Consider the following 15174-nt stretch of genomic DNA (forward strand, 5'->3'; position numbering starts at 1 on the left):
AGTTACTGTCTAGTGTCCTTTCATTTGACCCTAAAGGACTATATTCAATATTTCTTGTAGGGCAAGTGTCTCACTTTTTGTCTATCAAGGAATGTCTTAATTTCTCATTTGGTTTTGAAATATAGGTTTGCTGAATATAGAATTCTTGATTGACAATTTTTTTTTTCTTTCAGTACTTGAACCTGTCATCCCTCTGCCTTATATTGTGGTGTATGAAGACCTCTATAGTTTCTGAGAATTATATCAGCAGGTGATCTCATTGAGGATTTCTTGTATGTAATGAGTTGCTTTTCCTCAGCTGTTTTCTCTTTGTCTTGGCCTTTTAACAGTTTGATTATGATGTTTAGGTATGGATCTATTTGATTTTTATCCCACTTTGATTCACTGAGCTTCTTGAATGTGCAGATTAATGTTTTTCAATAAGATTTGAGATGTTTTCCAACCATTATTTCTTCAAATATCCTTTATGCCCTTTTCTCTCTCTCCTCTTCTTCTGAGATTCTCATTATGCGTATATTGATATTCCTGATGTTATCCTACAGGTCTATGAGGCTCTGTTTATTAAGAAAAATAAACAATATTCTTTTTTTCTTTTTTCCCTCAAAATGAATATTTTTCAAGTTTGCTGATCGTTTCTTCTACCAGTCTAAATATGCTGTTGATTCCTTCTAGCAAAAGTTTTATTTCAGTTATTGTGCCTTTCAATGACAGAATTTATATTATTTTTATAATTTCTGTTTCTTTATTGATATTCTCTATTTGATATTTGATGAGATATTGTTCTCACACTTTCCTTTAATTCTTTTTTTTTTTTTTTTTGGCTGAGGAAGATTTGCCCTGAATTAACATCTGTTGCCAATCTTCCTCTTTTTTTCTTTTTTTTACTTGAGGAAGATAGTTCTGAGCTAACATCTGTGACAGTCTTCCTCTATTTTGTATGTGTGTCACTGCCACAGCACGGCTGACAAGTGGTGTAGGTCTGTGCCTGGGATCCAAACCCGCAAACCCAGGCTGCTGAACTTAACCACTATGCCATGGGGCTGTCCCCTCCATTAATTCTTTAGACACAGGTTCCTTTAGTTCTTTTAACATATAAAAGAGCTGTCCCTGTCCTCAGGGACAGTTTCTATTAACTGCTTTTTTCCTTCATATGGGCCATACTTTCCTGTTTCTTTGCAGTCTCATAATTTTTTTTGTTGAGAACTGAGCATTTTAAATAATACAGTGTATCGATTATGGAAATCAGATCCTGCTCCCTGCAGAGTTTGTTGTTGTTGCTATTTATTGTTGTTTGTTTGTTTGGTAACATTCTGGACTAGTTCTGTAAAGTCTGTATTCTTTGTTGTGTGCAGCACTGAACTCTCTGCTCAGTTAGTTTAGTGGTCATTTAATGATTGGACAGAGATTTCCTTAAGTGCCTGGGACCAATACACCTCTCAGTCTTTGCTGAAGGGCTTTGTGTATTAAGATATGACTTTGATGCTCCCACAGGCAATTTACAACTCTATTTTAGCCTTCATTTCCTGTTTCTGCAGAGCCTCAAGGCCCAAAGTGAGAAGTTAGAGCCTTCTCAGATCTTTCTGGGCATGTACATAGCCCTGCACATACATGTAGCCTTCTAGGTTCCCAGGAACATGTCAGAGCTTTTTAAAGTCCCCTATGGACATCTTATTCTCCAGGTTTTTTTTTTTTTTTTAGTTTTTCATCAACTTCTTGTTAGACTCAACTGGTAATGTCACCTCAGGCAGCTGTGATGTTAATTACTGCTGATTGTTTTCAACAAATGCCCTGAAGACAGGGCAGTTTGCCCAGGGTGAGCTCTGAGTCAGGTCATAGAAAGGCAAGCCCTGAGAATGGAGCTTTTTAACAAGTTTCCAGGCAGATAAAATGGTGATTATTCTCTGGGCATGGGGCTTTGGGGAGCTCCAAACTCTTTCTGTGTCTTCCCGTGGCTTCTAGGCTGCTGGTTTTCACAGCTACCGTAATTGCAAGAATGTTGGCTTTCAAGGCCATCTAACAGCTGGGAGAGGGAGAAAGGATTAAGGCGAGGTAAAATGCCATAAGTCTTGCTGTTTCTATTGAGTATTGAGGTTCAACTAGTTTTCTTGAGTAAATACTTTTCTTATTGTTGTGAGACTATAGCTAATTTCCAGAGTTCTGAAAAACTTGGTTTGACTGTTTTTGCCAGTGTTCTAATTGCTTTTATGGAGGAAGAGATTTTCAGAAGTTCTTGTTTTGTCATTCCAGAAGTCAAGGTCATGATTAAATTTTGATCATTTATATTTTCCTATTAATTTTTCCATTTTATCCACATTGTCAAGGATATTAGTATAATGAATTTCCTATCATTGTAGTTATGGGTACTTTTTTGTTTCTAATGATTTTATGATTTTTTTGTCTTTTTTGACTTGGCAACATTTATCTAGTGTATTGGTTGTCTCAGAAAAAATAGTATCTGATTTCATTGAAGCACTAGATTTTTCATGTTTGTATTTCATTAATTTCTGTCTTTAACTTCTATTAATTCTTGTCTTCTACATTTTTAGGCTATTTATTGTTCTTTTATGGATTTAAATATTTAGTTACTTTATGTTTAGTCTTTGTTTTTTTTCAGGGAAAAAATTTAAGACTATACATTTTTCTCTGAATAATGCTTTGGTTAAATTCAACAGGTTTTAATACATTCTACTTATTGCTAAATAATCTATAATGTCAATTTTGATTTCTTCTTTAACCCAAGTGTTATTTAGAATATTTTTTGTCAATATCCATCTATAGAGATTTTAAATTGTGTGTGTGTGTATTTTTCATTATTTTATTATAATTAGGAAATGTGGCTTTTATGAGGTCTACTTTGGAGAACTTGTTGAGACTTTCTTTGTGGTCTAATACGTGGTCAGCTTTTTAAACATATTCTAGAAGTAACCAAACACAATGAGTATTTTCTATTAAATACATATATGTGTGTATATGTTTAATCAACCTCAATTGTACTACTCATGCACTCTATATCCCTATTTATTTTTTAATCTACTTCATCTTTTAATTTCTTTAAAAAGTTGTCTTAATTCTCCCTATATGAATGTCAATTTGACAATTATCTTTGTGCTTGTAATACATTTTCTTTTATATGTTTCAAGATAATTTTTGGTGTATTAGCTGATGGACTTTTTGCTCTTCGTAATATCTTTTTTCCCAATGTTTCTTCCCCCATTCCAACTACACTTTGAGTCATTCATTACTTCAAGAGAGGCAGGCTGTTACAGAAAAACAGAAGAAAAGAAAGTCCAACATCAGAATCAAAAGCTTTTGAGTTGCACATGCCTGGGGTTTGAAGATCTAAATCGTGATGGATTAGAGGCCCAAAGCCATAAAATTGATTTGTAAGAATTCGTGATGTTATAATAGCTAGTTTTACTACCTCAGACTGGATCAGTATTCCCTGGGCGAGGATCAGGAGACCGGAAAGGAATTAAGAGTCTTGGAGACTGGTACGCCTCCTTGAGAAACTGACCAGCTCCGTCCCCCCTCCCTACACTGGGCTAACTCACTGTTGTTACAAGACACACTAAAGACTCCAGACAGGGTTGCAGGATGTAAGATCAGAGAGGATCTGCATGTTGCTTCCTGGGTGAAGCTTGAGGAAGTGACAAATACTCAGAGTTCTCTAGCATGAAACATGGAACGGGAACAGTAGACTAGAGGTGGCTGCACTGGCTGACTAGGCAAATATTTCATACAGTGTTATAGAGTTTTCCAAATTTTCCCAAGAGGGACATGGAGGTAACCAAGAGAGAATTGGACCTGGAGAGACACTGAAATGAAGACAAGAAGAATACTGCCTGAGTGATTTGCATGAACAATGATCAGAGACCTATCAGGAATACACATCTCAGCAGATGCTAGAATAGAGAAAACGATGCCCCCTTGGCATTAAGTATGTCCCCTGGAACACAAATTCAACTCCAAGAATTTGGCAGGTAGTGTGAATTGAATACGGGAAATCTGCATTAACTGAGATTAGCCTGACTGAATGAGATTACATTCCTGCCGTCTAGCAGCATGAAGGCTTGAAACAGAAATTAAGTTCACTTACAGAAAATTTTTTCAAGTTTCATTTTAATTTTTATATCTGAGGTTGTAAAAAATACTCACAAGATCTATTTCAAAGTTAACTTGATAGATATATAAAGAATTGATTACTGTCATATCTTCTTGATGTATTATACCTTCTATCAACGTAGAGGGGCATCTATTTGATGCTCTTAGCCTTGAATTCAGCTTTGTCTGTTATTAATATTCTTTTTGTAAGCATTTATCAGGTATATTTTTCATTCCTGTGATTTTAAATCTCCTTGTTTCATTTTATTTTTGGCGTGTCTTTTGAAATGGCATATAGCTGGATTTCTTTAAAAACTATTCTTGAGATTTTCTGCCTTTTAATAATTTATTATGACTAATGATATGTTGGATCTATTCCAGTCATATTCTTTTATGTTCTCTATTTATTATGCTTTCTCATTGGCTCTTGTTTTTTCATTTCCTGTTTTTTGTTGCTGGATCAAGTTTTCTTTGTTCACTTTTTTTTCCTCTAGTGGTTTTAAAAGAGTTATCTTCTAGCTCTCCTTTGTTGCCACCATAAAACTGAATGAAGAAAACTTGCAAATTGTCTCTTTGGCTCAGCTCCATCTTCTCTCCAGTACCTGGGAGCTCCTCCAACTCCTCCCCCTTCTCCTCCAAGCTGGAAAAGGAGGAGAAATGAGAGAAAAACACAAAAGCAAAGGTGGAATCAGAGAGATGAAAGAGAAGCAGAGGTAAGGAGAGGGAGTGTGTTCTCTGCAGCACACCTACCACTGGCCCAGCTAGCCCCTATTTTATTACAGGTGAAGAATTGGGAAGGTGAAAGAATGTTCTTATGGGTATGGAAGCTGGAGCGGGTGATGGTCAACAGCTTGGGTCCAGAAAGCTGTCTGAAGTTGCAAATAACATCCCTTTGAAGTGTGGTATTTGTCTGTCCTAGGACTTGTGCAAGTTCTGCTAAACAAATGACTTCATTGTGTATTTTTCTCATTCTCTGATACTTTAAAGAGTGTGGTCTCTTTTTCGCCAATGAGATTAAAACTCCCTATGGAAAAGGAATGGAATAGCTAGTTCAAAACTAATTTATAACCAGGCTATCAGTGCTGAGCCGTGAGAGACTGGGGAAAAGAGCTGGATTAGGACAATAGAGCCTGGTAAATATGAAGAGTTTAGCAATCCTAATACTCCTAAAGGATTGTGGCTCAGGGAGGATATCTGTTGGGACTGGGGCAAAGAGAGAAAAACTTAATGTCCTCCAACGGAATGCCTAGGCAGTTGTTTACGGCACAGAAAAGGCAAAACTATTCTAGATGTATTTTACTTCTAGCTTTTCAGTTAATCAAAATGGCCTTCCAACAGAAAAGGGTAGAATTAACATTAGAGAGAAAGTCTGGACATAGATGGAGAGATAATAAAGACAAGTAACCCCTATAAAGGGGTTTGAGTCCTCAGATCCCAGGAATCTGATTCTAGTGAAGTAGAAAATTTTGAAGGTCTGATCTAAGAATCCCTGCATACAACACTGAGAAACCATGAAGAATGGATAAAGAAGGCAAATACTCTCCTTATTTTCAAAAAAATGGTCAACAAATGGATTCAACAAGAGAAAAGGTAGGTGTTGATTCCAGGCAAAATTCCAAAAAAAAAATAATTAAACTTTTTTTTTTTTTTTTTTTAGTATTTAGAATGAAGTGTCACATTGAGTTCACTGATACAAGTTGAACCAAGTGAATGTCATTTCCTTTTTTTACAGAATTACTGGAATTATAATGGGGAGGGTGTTATTAGATTCCTTGAGTTTGGCAAGTCTCTTATGGTAGTAATGTTATTTAGATGTTTAAATGAGAACTCAGTGATAATATGGTCAGCAATTTTGCAGCTGATTGACCACGTATATCTAGAGAGCTGGTAAAGGGATTGGCATTTACCCAAAGGTATAAATGAGTGAAAATCTCCAAGTCCTGGTTTTTAGCCCTGTCTAGGTTTGTAGGTTTTAAGTTACTTGGATAATTTAAGAAAAGGACCTGCTTATCAAATTGTCTAGATACACAGGGGTTAATAATATGATTGATGACAGGATCAAGACTCAAAATGATTTCAATGAACTGGAATGCTGGGTTAAATTTAGCAGGGGCAGATCCAGGTTCTGTGGGGCCTGAAGCCTATAGAAGGAGGAGGGCCCTCTTTAATAAAAAAATTATAAACATTATGAACACAAAAAGATAAAGTACAAAAGTGAATATTTATTAGATGAAAAAGAAATCACCACAGCCATGGAATTAGTTCCCTTTAATCAACTCCCAGCATCTTTCTGCACTCACAGGGGCCATGAAAATGAGTGACTCTGAAGCTTAAGCTTTATTAGCTTCAGAGAATAACTACTTTTGGCAAAAGTTCTGCATTTATTTTAAAATAATTAAACCTTATTTCAAAAATACAGGCTGGGGGATTTGTTTGACCACAATCTTACTGTGCATCAATATGGTGACACAGCAAATAAAAATGAGCCAGCTCAGGTAAATAATATTCTAAATTTACCATAGGCATTGGTCAAGTCAGCTCTGGGGAGTGCAGATTGAAAAGGAACATTGGCAAACCAGAGCACATACTAAGGGAAGCAGATGATATGATGAGAGAGTCTCTAAAACCTGCCTTAGGAGAAACTGCTGAAAGAACTGAAGCACTTGGCTTTGGGAAGAGGGTGCTGCTGGGGGATAGCTGAAGAGCCGTCATATACAAGAAGGAGGCTTATTCTGTACTGGTCTAGAGGAAGGAAGTAGGATTTGCAAGAAGATTTCAGCTCAATATGAGTCGATTCAATTCAACAAATCTTTATGGCACCTATTATGTGCCAGGATCTGTTTTGGGCACTGGGGATAAAGCAATGATCAAAATGGACAAATTCTCTATTCTCATAGAGTTTACATTTTGTAAGAGAGATAGACAATAACATATAAATATATACTATGTCAGATGATGAATTGGTGATGTAGCCTAAGAAAACAAATACAGCAAGATATCAGCAACAAACAACTAAGAATGAAATTTTAAAAGGATGCCAAATACAGTTGCATCAAATACCTAGGAATAAATCTAGCAAAATATGTGTATGACTTATACACAAAAAACTATAAATTATTAACGACAGAAATTAAAGAAGACTTAAATACGTGGAAGGATATACCATGTTTGTGGATTGGAAGTCTAAATATTATAAAGATGTCAATTTTCTCCAAAATTGATCTAGAGATCCAATGTAATCCCAATAAAAAATTTAGTGGGGTGTGTGTGTTGACAGGCTGATTCTAAAAATGTATATGGAAATGAAAAGGTCCAAGAGGAGCCAAGATGATCTTAAAGAAGAATAAAGTTAGAGAATTTACTGTACCAGATTTCAAAACTTATCATAAAGCCACAATAAATAAGACAGTGTGGTATTTTGGCAAAAGAATACACTAATAGACCAATAGGATACAATAGAGAGTCCAGAAACAGAGTTACACATATATGAGTACTTATGACAAAGGTGACACACAGAACAGTAGGGAAAGGTTGATCTTTTCAATAAATGGTGCCAAGTCAATTGGATATTCATTGGGAAAAAAATGAAAGTTGGCCCATACAAAAATCAATTCCAGGAGGATTATAGATTTTAATGTAAAAGGCAGACAATAAGTCTTCTAGAAGATAACATTGGAGAATATATTTATGACTTGGTGTAGGTAAAGATTTCTTAAGCAGGACCAAAAAACACTAACCACAAGGAAAAGATAGATAAATTGGACTACATTAAAAATAAGAACTTCTGGGGCCGGCCTCGTGGTTTAGCGGTTAAGTGAGCAGCTCCGCTACTGGCGGCCCAAGTTCGGATCCCGGGCGCGCACCGATGCACCGCTTCTCCGGCCATGCTGAGGCCGCGTCCCACATACAGCAACTAGAAGGATGTGCAACTATGACATACAACTATCTACTGGGGCTTTGGGGAAAAAAAAAAACAAAAAAGGAGGAGGATTGGCAATAGATGTTAGCTCAGAGCTGGTCTTCCTCAGCAAAAAGAGGAGGATTATCATGGATGTCAGCTCAGGGCTGATCTTCCTCACAAAAAAAAAAAAAAAAAAAAAAGAACTTCTGTTCATGAAAAGGCAAACGACAGAACTGGAAAAAGATATTTTCAATATCAATAACTGACACAAAACCTAGAACATAAACCTAGAATATTAAAAAAAAAAAACACATATATTGATAAAGAAAAAGAGAGATAACCCAATTTTTAAAAGGAGGCAGAGGAGGGAAACATGAACAGACACTTCATTAAAGACAATATCCAAATAGTCAATAAACATATGAAAAGAGACTCCACTGGTCATCAGGGAAATGCAAATTAAAACTGCAATGAGATACTACTTTACACCCACGAGAAGAATAAATAATTTTTTTAAAAGATTATACCAAGTGTTGGTAAGGAGATGAATAAATAAGAACTCTCATTTACTACTGGTGGAAATATAAATTGGTATGACTACTCTGGAAAATTCTTTGGCAATATCTTCTAATGCTAAACATATGCATACCTTTCAACCCAGTAATTCTACTCCTATATATTGCCCAACAGAAATGCAAACACATGTACACCAAGAAACATATAAAGGAATGTTCATGGCAGCACTATTCATAATAGCTCAAAACTGGGAGCAACTCAAATGCCCCTCAATAGTAAAATGGATCAAAAAGTTGTAATATAGTCAAATGATGGAATATTATACAGCAATGAAAAGGAACAAACTACTGCACAATATGGTTGAATCTCACAAATTGTTAAGTGAAAGAAGCTAAGCATAAAAGAGTATTTACTGAATGATTCCATTAATATAAATACAAATAATCTATGATGTTATAAGTCAAGATAGTAGTTACTCTCTGGGGGTTTTCCAGAATGAAAAGGGCATGAGTGCTGGTCAAATTTGCACATATTTCTAAACATATGTTATACTTCAATAAACTTAGTTAATTAAAACAAAAATGAACAAAAAAGGCCCCATTTGAGTTTCTTAGAGTACATAGCCTGAGAGGGCCTAGCGTAAAAAGACAACATGGGCTACAGGTGACAGTGTGAGAAAATCCTACAGTAATGAAACAGGGGACTGGGAACCCAGGAGGAAAGACAGCCAATGAGAAATTCACGGTAGCTGGATTCTCTAAATGTTTTTAAAGAACAGAGTATTTAATATTCATTTGTAAGTTGTTTTTTGCGCTGTGATTTGCTCTAACCTCTCTGTGACCCCATGACCCCCCCTCCCAAAATTTATTGCTCTCAATCCATTGGTAAAGTTTACAACACCCTTAAAAAGCGAGTAAGGCAGGATAAAGAAGTGGTGACGGAGAGGGGCGAAAGAGGGACGATGCTATTAGGGGATAGGAATCCCAAAGGAACGCCTCTCTGAAAAGGTAACACTTGAACAGAGAGCAAAAGAAGGGAAGGAGAAGAGTGTTCTACACTGAGAAAAGTCAATGCAAAGACTGAGGCAGGATGTGCTGGGCACATTCAAAAACCAGCTAGGAAACCAGTGTGTGTGGAGCCAAGGAAGATTGTAGGAGATGTGATCAGAGAAATAGCCAGGGGCCAGATGATGCTGGCCTTCATGGGCCATGGATTTTACTCTGAGATAGGAAGCCATTACAGACAGGGTTTGAGCAGAGAAATGACAATCTAAGTTGTTTTAAATGTATCACTCCAGTTGCTGTGCCAAGAATAGACTGTAGAGAGGCAAGTGTGGATGCAGGTACAGTTAGGAGGTTTTCTGAGAGAAAGATCATGCTGGCTTGAAGGAGGCTGGTAGAGGTGGAGATGAGGAAAAGAGGTTGATTGTGGGTGTATTTGGAAATTAGAGCCAGCAAGACTTGCAGATGGATTGGATATGGAGTGTGAGGGAAAGAAAGGCATCAGGGATGCCTCAGGAAATAACTTTCTAACCCAAAGAGCTGTCTGACAATCAAATGAACTTTCCCTTGGTGCTGTTATTCTAGAGGAGGCAGTTAGTCCTTCCTAGGGCCATCTGAAAGCTCTTCTCCCTCTAGCTCACCTGCCGAATAAGCTCCTAAGAGGATTTCTGTCCTTAGAGGCAATGGGCCCAGGTGACCTCTAAGATATCTCATTTGCCAAATATTCTGGAACTTTAAGGCAGTCAGAACACGATTCTGTATATCATACATTTTTAGCCTAAATGGTTGCAAAGTAAATTTCCTACCAAAGTAACTTTTTAACTGCTGTGTACCTTTTCCACCACACATGCATTTTTATACTGGTCAAAATGGGTTAAAGCGAGCAGCAGGGCCAGCTGCTTTGGGGTAAGCAGACACCGCAGAAGGTGAAGCCTGGGGCTGGGAGACACTGACGTGTGGAAGGACGGAGGAGCAGCCCCATCCTCTTGGCCCTTGGGGATGGTTATGAACAGAGCCTACCCCAGAAGAAAGTGCAATTAGAGAGTAAATGAGTGAATTATAAGCAAACACCTTAACATTTTCAAATCCCCCAAAATGTTGTCTCTTTCAGAGCAGTTACCTTGGGGGTAATCTGCTAGTGTTCCATAAATTACACAATTGTCACAGTGGTGCTGCTGTTGCTCAAAGCTCACTTGGAACTCTTCTTTGGGATCTGTCCTCGAAGGGAGTTAATATAACTCACTCCAAATTCCAGTCTCTCCAGTGGTCAGGTCTCTGGGAAGTTCTGCTGTCAAGAATCTCAGACTCTCCTGGTTGGCAGGAACTTTAAAGCTTCTAGCCCACCTGGCGTTTGACCTCCCACGGCATCATCCATGACAATCAGGCATCTAACCTCTTCTTCAACTTCTGGAGTGAAGGGAATGTGGTTAACACCCCCAAGGCAGCCCTTTCGCATCTTCCTAGATTGTCAGAAAGTTCTCATTCATTTTGAACTGAAACCTGTCTCATCATACCTTCCATCCACTGGTCCTAATGGAGTATGGGGAAGTATTTCCCAAATATTAGGCATCTGTGCACCACCTCTACCATTTTGCCATTTTTGCCATGACCAAATAGCATTGGTCCTATTAGTTCCTTAATATCTTTCTTTCAAATTACCCATTTTTTTTTCTTTTTTTTTGTGAGGAAGACTGGCTCTGAGCTAACATCCATTGCCAATCCTCCTCTTTTTGCTGAGGAAGATTACCTCTGAGCTAACACCTCGGACCATCTTCCTCTATTTTGTATATGGGATGCGGCCACAGCATGGCTTGAGCAGTGCGTAGGTCTGCACCCGGGATCTGAAACTGTAAACCCTGGGCTGCCAAAGCGGAGTGCACAAACTTAACCACTACACCACCAGCCGGCCCCCCAATTTTCTTATACAAGTGAACTTACCTTAAGTGGAAGCTACATCACCTTGTAAGTGGAAAACCTAGATCAATTGGAAATTAACAGCATAAAGAACAATATCAGAGGAAGAGGAAGTGATAACATTAAATCTACTTAGGAAATGTTGCCTAGAAAAGGTTCCGAGCCCGAGGAAGGCTCTCTCTTTGTTAAAACAGGAGATTAGCCAGTGTTGAGAGGTATAAAGACGAGGTACCACAAAAACAATGTAAGTTACTCCGAACCGGCAAACCCCGGGCCACCACAGTGGAGCGCGCACACTTAACCGCTTGCACGACCCGGCCAGCCCCTTTATTTGCATTTTTTAAATAAAAAACCTTTTTATTGTGGTAAAATACCCATAACATAAAATTTACCATCTTAACTATTTTACATGAGCACTTTATCGGTATTAAGTACATTCACATTGTTACACAACCATTACCACAATCCATCTCCACTAGATCCCCCTTCACACTAACCCGGTGCTTGAACTTTCCCTCAGCTCCTCCTGCCCTGCACTTAGAGGAAGGAAGTCAAATGGGCACACCTGGGCTGTGATGAGGATGTATGAGACTCTAGATGTAAGTCTGTGATCCTTTGAAGCAAGAAAATGGAAACTTTTTGAATATCCACTATGATTCAGGCATTTTTCTCAAATAGCTCATTTAATACCCCAAGAACCCCTTAAGGTAGGTGTGTTCCCCATTTTACAGAGAAGAAATCTGCAGTTTTACCTGAAGTTGTTAAGCATGGTAGCCATGCAATTTTTTACTCTTTTGGCTTAATGTTATTTTGTAAACACTTTATCATGTTGCTTCATATTTTCCTTTATAAATAAATGAATATTCTCTCCGTGTTCTAAAAACATTTTTATGCAATCCTACCTTGCTGTTTATCTTTTTTTTTTTTTTTTGCTGAGGAAGATTAGTCCTGAGCTAACATTGGTGCCAATCTTTCTCCACTTTATACATGGGTCGCTGCCAGAGTGTGGCTGATGAGTGGTGTAGGTCCATGCCTGGGATCCGAAAGCATGAAGTAGAGTGTGCTGAACTTAACCACTATGCCACATGGCTGACCCCCTGATGTTTATCATTTTAATGGTTGTATAATATCCCATTGCTACCCTACCATAATTTATTTAACCAATTTCATATTGTTGACAGTTTGGCTTTGTTTGTTTGCTTTTTTTTTTTTTTTGGAGTTTTTCTTTTTATTGAGGTATGATCAACATAACATTATATCAGTTTTAGGTGTACAACATAATGATTTGATATTTGTACACACTGCAAGATGATCACCACAATAAGTCTAGTTACCATCTGTTACCATACAGAGTTATAAAACTGTTTTTTCTTGTGATGAGATCTGTTAAGATTTACTCTTTTGGCAACTTTCAAATATGCACTACAATATTATTGACCGTAGTCACCAGGCTATGCATTACACCTCATGACTTACTTATTTTATAACTGGAAGTTTGTACTTCTTGACTCCCTTCACTCATTTCGACCACCCCACAGTCCCCTTCCACTCTGGCAACCACCATTCTATTCTCTGTATCTACAAGTTTTATTTTGTTTGTGCATTTGTTTTGTTTTTTAGGTTACACATATAAGTGAAATCATATGGTATTTGTCTTTCTCTATCTGACTTATTTCGTTTAGCATAATGCCTTCAAGGGCCATTCATACAGTCGCAAATGGCAAGATTGCATTCTTTTTTTATGGTTGAGTTGTATTCTGTTGCATATATATACAAAATCTTTATCTGTTCATCCATCAATGGACACTTAGGTTGTTTCCATATATTGGCTATTGTAAATAATGCTGTGATGAACATAGGGGTGCATATATCTTTTGTAATTAATGTTTTCATTTTCTTCAGATAAATACTCCGAAGTGGAATTGCTGGATCATATGGTAGCTCTATTTTTAATTTTCTGAGGAACCTCCATACTGTTTTCCATAGTGGCTACACCAATTTACATTTCCACCAACAATGCACAAGGGTTCCCTTTTCTCCACACCTTTGCCAACACTTGTTATTTCCTGTCTTTTTGATAACAGCCATTGTAAGTGGTATGAGGTGATATCTTACTGTGGTTTTGATTTGCCTTTCCCTAATGGTTAGTGATGTTGAGCATCTTTTCTGGTGCCCGTTGTCCATCTGTATGTCTTATTTGGAAAAATGTCTATTCAGATCCTCCACCAATTTTTTTAATCAGATTGGGTTTTTTGGGCTATTGGATTGTATGAGCTCTTTGTATGTTTTGGATATTAACCCCTCATTGGGTATATGATTTGCAAATATCTTCTCCCATTCAGTTGCCTTTTCATTTCATTTTGTTGATGGTTTCCTTTCCTGTGCAGAAGCTTTTTAGTTTGATGTAGTCCCACTTGTTTATTTTTGCTTGTTGCCTTTGCTTTTGGAGTCAGATCCAAAAAATCATCAGGACCGATGTCAAAGAGTTTACCATCTATGTTTTCTTCTAGGAGTTTTATGGTTTCAGGTCTTACATTCAAGTCTTTAATCCATTTTCAGTTAATTTTTCTGTGTGGTGTAAGAAAGTAATCTAGTTTCATTCTTTTGCATGTGGCTGTCCAGTTTTCCCAACATCATTTATTGAAGAGGCTGTCCTTTCCCCATTGTATAGTCTTGCCTCCTTTGTCGTAAATCAATTGACCACATATTTGTTGGTTTATTTCTGGGCTCTCTATTCTGTTCCATAGATCTGTTTTTATGCCAATACCATACTGTTTTGATTACTATAGCTTGGTAATATAGTTTGAAAGTTTGAAATCAGCTTTCAAATTTTGATGCCTCCAGCTTTGTTCTTGTGTGTTTGCTTTTTGTGGTTTTTTCAATTATTATTTTCGGTGATAAATGATCCTGCTACAAACATCTGCACAGTATTATTTTGTTCTGGAAATTTCCCCAAGAATTTACTACATCAAAGAGGATAATATTTTTTGTGGGTCTTTATTGCCACAAATTGCCCACCCAAAGGAGTATGTATTTCTTGGAAGATAAAAAGCAAACTGGTTTTCCACGAAAGAAATTAATTTTCCACTTATTCGTAAAATATTCGAGTGCATGATAGGTGGCAGGCACCATGCCAGGGGCTGGGGACAGGGATGAGTAAGGCAGGCCGGGTCCTGGTCTTCAAGGAGCGCACAGTCGGTCTGGTAAAGGAAACGACACGCAACAGGTGCCTGCCTCTGGCCGGGGAGGATCGCGGGCACTTTCACGCAGGAGAGTGGAAGGAGGGAGCTGTTTGCGTGCACGGAGAAAGTCTTGCAGCGTGGGCAGCGCTTGACCTGAATCTTGCAGAATGAGTAAGAGTTTTGGCACGGGATTTTTATTTATTTTACTGTTACTCTCTGGCTTTTTATCAGACAAAGTTTCCCACTCTTGGCACAGAGAACGTTGGGGGAGCCATAAGCCCCCAAAGTCATGAGCCTCTTTCCATCTCCGAGGAGGAGGGAAGGGGGTCTCTCCGACCGCAGGAGCAGGATCTGGAGGATGGGAATTCCTGGCGCGACATCGGAGAGGACAGGAGAGGACCCGAGCGCGGGGCCCGGCGTCTCCGGGGACCAGAACCGACGCGCGGCCCTCGGGGGAGGGAAGACGCGCCCTCGGCTCCGGGATCCCAGGAGTCAGCTCTGCTCGGTCTGGGCTGGGAAGACCGTGAGGGAAGCGGAGCCGCCCGGGGTGCAGGGTTAG

Source organism: Ceratotherium simum, chromosome 15 (assembly GCF_057802395.1).
Source record: "Ceratotherium simum simum isolate JZ-2026a chromosome 15, ASM5780239v1, whole genome shotgun sequence".
In the NCBI taxonomy this organism is placed as follows: Eukaryota; Metazoa; Chordata; class Mammalia; order Perissodactyla; family Rhinocerotidae; genus Ceratotherium; species Ceratotherium simum.